Raw genomic sequence first — 6204 nt, 5'->3', positions numbered from 1 at the left:
TGCCAACAGCTAGTAAGGTTGGGAGAGAATCCTAAGCCTCAGGGAATATGGCAGCAATGGTCAACACCACGATTTCACCTGGTAAAATGGGAGAGGACTTTGCTAACCTGCCCCCAGACTCCTGACCCACACAAACTGTATAATAAATTTGTGTTGTTAGTACATTAAAAGGATTATTCACCACGACCAAGTGGGATTTATCCTGGGATGGAAGGATGGCTCAACATTTGCAAATCAATTGACGTGATACACCACATTAATAAAAGAAAAGACAAGAACCTTATGATCCTCTCAATTGATGCAGAAAAGCCTTTGACAAAATACAGCATCCTTTCTTGATTAATTCTTCAAAGTGTAGGGATGGAGGGAACATACTTCAATCTCATAAAAACTATCTACAAAAAGCCCACAGTGAATATCATTCTCAATCAGGAAAAACTGAGATCTTTTCCCCTAAGTTCAGGAACATAGCAAGGATATCCACTATCACCACTGTTATTCAATATAGTACTAGAAGTTCTAGCTTTAGCAATCACGCAACAAAAAGAAATAAAAGGCATTGGAAGCAGCAAAGAAGAAGTCAAACTCTCACTCTTTGCAGATGACCAGAATTTATCTGGAAAACCCAAGAGACTCCACCCAATATTGCTAGAACTCATACAGCAATTCAGCAATGTGGCAGGATACAAAATCAATGCACAGAAATCAGTTGCATTTCTATACATTAACGAGACTGAAGAAAGAGAAATTAAGGAATTGATCCCATTCACAATTGCACCAAAAACCATAAGATACTTAGAAATAAACCTAACCAAAAGGTAAAGGATCCATACTCTAAAAACTACAGAACACTTATGAAGGAAATTGAGGAGGACACAAAGAGAAGGAAAAAGAGTCCATGCTCATGGATTGGAAGAACAAACATTGTTAGAATGTCTATGCCGCCCAGAGCAATCTACACATTCAATGCAATCCGTATCATTGACATTTTTCACAGAGCTGGAACAAACAATCCTAAAATGTATATGGAACAAAAAAAGACCCCAAATAGCCAGAGGAATATTGAAAAAGGAAACCAAAGCTGGGGGCATCACGTTGCCTGATTTCAAGCTATACTACAAAGCTGTGATCATTAAGACAGCATGGTACTAGCACAAAAACAGACACATAGACCAATGGAACAGAAAGAGAGCCCAGAAATGGACCCTCAACTCTATGGTCAACTAATCTTTGACAAAGCAGGAAAGAATATCCAATGGAAAAAGGACAGTCTCTTTAATAAATGGTGCTGGGGAAACTGGACAGCCAGATACAGAAGGATGAAACTGGACCATTTTCTTACACCATACACAAAGATAAACTCCAAATGGATGAAAGACCTCGATGTGAGACAGGAATCCATCAAAATCCTAGAAGAGAACATAGGCTGCAACCTCTTTGACATCAGCCACAGCAACTTTTTTCATTACACATTTCCAAAGGCAAGAGAAACAAAAGCAAAAATGAACTTGTGGGACTTCATCAAGATAAAAAGCTTCTGCACAGCAAAAGAAACAGTAAACAAAACTAAGAGGCAGCCCATGGAATGGGAGAAGATATTTGCGAATGACACTACAGATAAAAGGCTGTTATCCAAGATCTATAAAGAATTTCTCAAACTCAACACCCAAAAAACAAATAATCCAGTCAAGAAATGGCCAGAAGACATGAACAGATATTTCTCCAAAGAAAACATACAAATGACAAACAGACACACGAAAAAATGCTCCACATCACTTGCCATCAGGGAAATACAAATCAAAACCACAATGAGAAACCACCTTACACCAGTTAGAATGGCAAAAATTAACAAATCAGGAAACAACAGATATTGGCGAGGATGTGGAGAAAGAGGAACCCTCTTACACTGTTGGTGGGAATGCAAGCAGGTACAGTCACTCTGGAAAACAGTGTGGGATTCCTCAAAACATTAAAAATAGAGCTACCCTAAGACCCAGCAATTGCACTACTAGGTATTTACCCCAAAGATACAGATGTAGTGAAAAGAATGGACACATGCACAGCAGCAATGTCCACAATAGCCAAACTGTGGAGGGAGCCGAGATGTTCTTCAATGGATGAATGGATAAAGAAAGTGGTTCGTATATTCAGCCATCGGAAAGGATGAATACCTACCATTTACATCAGTGTGGATGGAACTGGAGGAGATTATGCTAAGTCAAGAAGAGAAAGACAATTGACGTCAAGAAGACGTCAATTCTTGACAATTACGTCAATTCTTTCAATTACGTCAAGAAGAGAAATACAATTATATGGTTTTACTCATGTGTGGAACATAAGAAATAGTGCAGAGGATCATAGGGGAAGGGAGGGAAAATTTAATGGGAAGAAATCAGAGAGGGAGACAAACCATGAGAGACTCTTGACTCTGGGAAACAAACTGAGGGTTGCTGGAGGGGAGATTGGTGGGAGATGGGGTAACTGGGTGATGCACATTAAGGAGAGCATGTGATATGATGAGCACTGGGTGTTATACACAACTGATGAATCATTGAACACTACAGCTGAAACTAATGATGTACTATATGTTGGCTAATTGAATTAAAATTTTAAAAAATCACCAAAAATACTTGTGTTGTTTTAAGCCACTAAATTTGTTTTAATTTGTTATTCGGCAATAAAAAAACTAATACAATGGCCTTTCCAATTAAGGAACTCATATTTTTTTAAATATTATTGTGCAGAGATATTTGTCGTATAAAGATTTTTATATGTGCAAAGATCTTAAGTGCACAATTATGTGAACACACACACACATATGTGCCCATCACCCAGATCAATACAGTACATTTCCAGCACCCAAAAATGTTTCCTCCTGTGCCTGTGCAGTCAGTATTTGCATTTCCGTCCCCCAGGTAACAGGGTTTCTAACTTCTATCACCAGAAATTAGTTTTGTTCATGCTTGAATGTCTTACATATGCAAATAACGGAATACAGAGTCCTTTATGCCTGACTTCTTTTGCTCGGTATTCATGTAAGTTAAATATTTTTTTCACTTACTGTAGAGAGAGAGAAGGAGCAGAGGGGAGGGCAGAAGCAGACTCCTTGATGTGCAAGGAACGAGATGCAGGACTCGATCCCAGGACCCTGAGATCATGACCAGAGCTGAAGGCAGACATTTAACGGACTGAGCCAGTCAGGCACCTCACATATTGTTATTTCTAACAGTAAGCTTGCTTAAGTCTGTTTGAGCTGCTGTAACAAAACACCACAGACTGAGAGGCTTATAAACAACGGAAATTCATTTCTCCCAGTTCTGGAAGCTGGAAGTTCGAGAGCAGTGTGATCGAGTTCTGATGAGGGCTCTCTTTCAAGCTGCAGACTGACAGCCACTCACTGTGTCCTCATGTGGCAGAAGGGACCAGGGAGCTTTCTTGGGCCTCTTTCATAAAGGCTTTAAATCCCATTCATAACCATCACACTGGGCATTAGGATTGCAACATGTGAATTTGGGGGGACACAAACTTTCAGACCATTTTGCTATTATTGTTATAATTATTCCATATATGACTCTATAAGATTTTATTTATTCAGTACAAAGATGGTGGACCTTTGGACTTTTTTCAAATCTGAGTTATCAGTGAAACTGACAGGAGCGTTTCTGCACATAACTCTTGTCATTTCTGCACTCATGCTTGTGTAATTGTTCTGTCATAGTCAGGATATACCTGCAGCAATTCTAAGATTTGGCACACATAACATCTGTCTTGACCTTATATAAACACAAGTGTGGGGCACCTGAGTGGCTCATTTGGTTAACTGTCGGACTCTTGATTTTGGCTCAGGTCATGATCTCAAGACCGTGAGATTGAGCCTGGCACTCATTGGGGAGTCTGCTTGAGATTCTCTCTCCCTCTCTCCCTCCCTCCCCCACATGTACTCTCTCTCTAAAATAAATAAATAAATTAAAAAAAAAACACGAGTGTGAAAGGTGGAAATTGGTGGGGGGAAAGAGGCATTTTGAGGTATATTCTTTAGTAGATTCTAAGCTCTGACTCATAAATACAGAGGTGGTTCTTTTAGGCATCTGGAAGGACAGGGTGAAGATTGCTGTTTTTGCAAAACTGTCCATGATTATGTAGGCCTTTTGTTTTTACTTTAAAATCTTTTTATCCTCTTAACGGAGTTTTTCACAGAGGAAAAGTTTTTAATTGTGATGAGGTCCCATTTATACATTTTTCCTTTTTGGTATCAAATTAAGGAACTCTTCACCCAGCTCTAAGTCCTAAAGATTTCTGGCGTGGGGGGGGGGTTTCCTAAAGATTTGTTAGTTTTATGTTTTACATTTAAGACTGTGATCTCTTTTGAATTAATTTTTGTATAAACTGGGAAGTTTTGGTTGAGGTTCATTCTTTTGCTTAGGAACATACATTCTCTTGCCCCTGGATGCTCCAGCGACATTTACTGAAAAGGCTATTCTTTCTCAGAGGAATTGAATTGCTTTTGCATCTTTGTCAAAAATTGATCAGAGATATTTGCAAAACACACAAATATGAAAAGGGCTTGTAGCTGAAGTATATGAAGAACTACCAAAACTCAACACTGAAAAAAAAATCTTCCATATGAGCAGACTTAGGGGTAAAAAACCCACATGATTATCTCAACTGACACAGAACAAGCATTTGACAAAATTCAATACCCTTTCGTGATAAAAACACTCAACGAACTAGGAATAAAAGGAAACAGTTGAATGGTTAAACAAACTTTGGTATATTTATACCAAGGAATACTACTGAACAACACAAAGACATGAACTGTTGACACCTGGAATGATTCCCAAAGGAATGATGCTGAGTTAAGAAATCAACCTCTAGAGCCTACATACTGTCTCATTCCATTCACATGGAGTTCTTGGCATAACAAAATTACAGAGACAGAGAACAGTTGAGTGGTTGCCAGGCGCTAGGGATAGGGGACAAGGGAGATTAGAAGGGGTTGTGTGTGGCTATGAAAAGGGTAGCCCCACGGAGCCTTGTAGTGATGGAACTGTTTTGTATTTTGATTGTGGTGACAGTTACAGGGAGCTACACATGTGATAAAATTGCTATATAGAGAACTGGAGAAATCTGAATAAATTCTGTGGGCTGTACCAAAGTCAGAGTCCAGTTTTGTTACTGTACTATAGTAACGCAAGATGTCATCATTGGGGAGGGCAGGTGAAGGGGGCCTGAGACCTCCCTGTGCATTTCTTTGCAATTCTATCTGAAATCTATATTTCAAATTTTGGCCAGGGGGAGGGTTGTTTTTGTTTTGAAGATCCCAGATTCCAGACTGGTTGGCATTCTTTTCTAACTTGATACTCTAACTTGGGGAGATGTGTAGGCGGTAAGAGCCCTGCTAATGGCAGGGTCTGTGGTCAATTCACAATTCCCTGTGGTTTTGCAGACACATTTTCTAGTCTACACTGAGGATCTCATGGTGGGACGGAGATGGTCCTCACTTTAGTGAAGGTCTGTTATTAAAACAGGAAATGCTCAGCTGAGACAATCTCTGAATGCCCATGAGGCCTGAAAGATACACACTTCGGCTTGAAAACACACAGCTATAACACACAGCTATATACAGTTATAAGAATTACCCGACAATTTTTACATTAAGAAAGTAAGCAGGAGGAAATAAATCTACTAGTACGGCCCAGTAATCCTAGAGTCCTCTACTCTAGCACGTCTTCAGATCTCGCATTAAAAGTCCAGGCCCCAGGGACGGAATTCAAGCTACTTTCATCTGCAAGAATTTAGACCCAGCCATTTCAGTGAGGTTTGGGAAGATTTAATGACATAAAATCTAAGTTTAAAAAGCATGTTTCAAATCTGTATCTACAGCAGGTAGGCATACTTGGAGGGGAGGGGAAATTCACAGAAAAAGAAACTGGAGGTTAAACCATCAAATATTTTTAGTTATTTCTGAGTGGTGGGGTTTCCGGTGAATGTTTTTCTATTTTTTCCCCAGATGTGCTGGGTTTGTTTGGTTTTGGTGGTTTTTTTTTTTTTTTCTTCTTTAATGGATTTTTATAATGGGGAGGGAAGGGAAGATTCCCGGTGTATTCAATCAAGGGTGTTGTGTCAATATCCGGTATCTCCAGCCGGAACACTTGTTGAAAAGGGTGGAAACCTCACGCAGCAGAATTGCACGGGTGGAGGCCT

Source organism: Ursus americanus, chromosome 5 (assembly GCF_024610735.1).
Source record: "Ursus americanus isolate L20-20 chromosome 5, mUrsAme1.1.p, whole genome shotgun sequence".
Taxonomy (NCBI): Eukaryota; Metazoa; Chordata; class Mammalia; order Carnivora; family Ursidae; genus Ursus; species Ursus americanus.
Note: the sequence above shows the minus strand (reverse complement) of the source record.